Genomic DNA, 1,859 nt, shown 5'->3' with positions numbered 1-1,859 from the left:
TTTCTGTATGTTGAGTCAGTCCTTCCAACAATTACAGGGTTATTACAAATGATTCAAGCGATTTCAAAGCTCTACAATAACTTTATTATTTGAGATATTTTCACAATGCTTTGCACACACATACAAAAACTCAAAAAGTTTTTTTAGGCATTCACAAATGTTCGATATGTGCCCCTTTAGTGATTTTTCTTTCTTGATTTCTTCACATTTTCCACGCAGTTATTTCGTCTTACCTTTCCTGCACTTGCTATTTATTTTATTTCTGTATTTCCCTGAACATTTCGTACCTTTTTATTTTGTCGATCAGCTAAAGTATTTTTGCTGTTACCCATAGTGCGGTGGCCGAGCGGTTCTAGGCGCTACAGTCTGGAACCGCGCGACCGCTACGGTCGCAGGTTCGAATCCTGCCTCGGGCATGGATGTGTGTGATGTCCTTAGGTTAGGTAGGTTTAAGTAGTTCTAAGTTCTAGGGGACTGATGACCTCAGAAGTTAAGTCGCATAGTGCTCAGAGCCATTTGAACCATTTTGTTACCCATAGTTTCTTCGCAGCTGGGTTCCTTGTACCAGTGTTTGTCTGTCCAACATTTGATTTCCGTTTTTAGAAATGTCTTTTCCTCTTCAATTGAACTGCACTCCCGTCTTCGGGCCACAAGTGGCCCATCGGGACCATCCGACCGCCGTGTCATCCTCAGTTAGGATGCGGACAGGAGGGGCGTGTGGTCAGCACACCGCTCTCCCGGTCGTTACGATGGTTTTCTTTGACCGGAGCCGCTACTATTCGGTCGAGTAGCTCCTCAGTTGGCATCACGAGGCTGAGTGCAGCCCGAAAAATGGCAACAGCGCATGGCGGCTGAATGGTCACCCATCCAAGTGCAGGCCAAGCCCGACAGTGCTTAACTTCGGTGATCTCACGGGAACCGGTGTATCCACTGCGGCAAGGCCGTTGCCCTCAATTGAACTGGCTCAGATAAATTAAAGAATATCTTTTCATTCCTTAACACTTCCGTATCCCCCTTGTTTGGGCATTGATTCTTTCTGAGTAGTCTCTTAACCCTCTAACGGTAAGGTGAAGTTTCCTGACATAAACGGTAAGGTGGGGTTGTATCAGACCCCACCCTCAAAATATCGATTTTTCGGGGTAAAATAAAAAATAAATAATGGAAAAAGTTTTATTATCAATGAAACACACATAATGTTTGTTATACAACAAGTTTTTTTTTTATTTTTATAGTCAATAAGTAAGAATATAAGGACTCTGGAAAAAATAGGAACTTGATTACAAAAAAATACCTTAATAGAAATATTCTCTATAAAATTATTGAAAACATAATAAAAATCAATAGATTCAGTCATCAACTAGGAACTTGAGTGCTTCAGAAATTCTAAAGGTAGGAACTAAATGAAAAACATCTCTTACTAATTGTGGAAAATAATTATAGTGTGAGCAGTTTCGAAATATAAAGTTCTCAATAATAAATATCTTTGTACACATAATGTAATAGGAACAAATAATAAATTTATAGTGTTATCCTGGAAACGATTGCATACAGCTCTGAAAATACATATTTGGCACAATTTATCACATCTCAGTTTCTTTACAGCCAGGGCATATAATAACTTTATGCTCCCCCACATACAGAACGATTACACTTACTACAAAAAGCATTCCCCTTCCTATCTTTTGATCTGTCACAAAAATCACATCCTTTCTTTAGTGGCTGTGATTTGGTAGGCTTGTCTAATTCGATTGGTTCTTTTTCTAAAAGTTTTCCAATAGACGAACGGAGCTCACGGGGAAGATGTGTGTTATTCAACCTCTTTTCCATAAGAGGTTTGTCAAAGAGAGCGCAAGATTTTT

General features: G+C 39.5%; 1 pseudogene; it reads right to left on the bottom strand.

Annotated features, from left to right (window-relative positions):
- Positions 1-832: 832 nt before the first annotated feature.
- Positions 833-949, bottom strand: LOC126177736 (5S ribosomal RNA; annotated as a pseudogene).
- Positions 950-1,859: the final 910 nt, after the last annotated feature.

This window comes from Schistocerca cancellata, chromosome 3 (assembly GCF_023864275.1).
Source record: "Schistocerca cancellata isolate TAMUIC-IGC-003103 chromosome 3, iqSchCanc2.1, whole genome shotgun sequence".
NCBI lineage: Eukaryota > Metazoa > Arthropoda > Insecta > Orthoptera > Acrididae > Schistocerca > Schistocerca cancellata.
The sequence above is the reverse complement of the archived record's forward strand: the minus strand, read 5'-3'. Positions and strand labels throughout refer to the sequence as shown.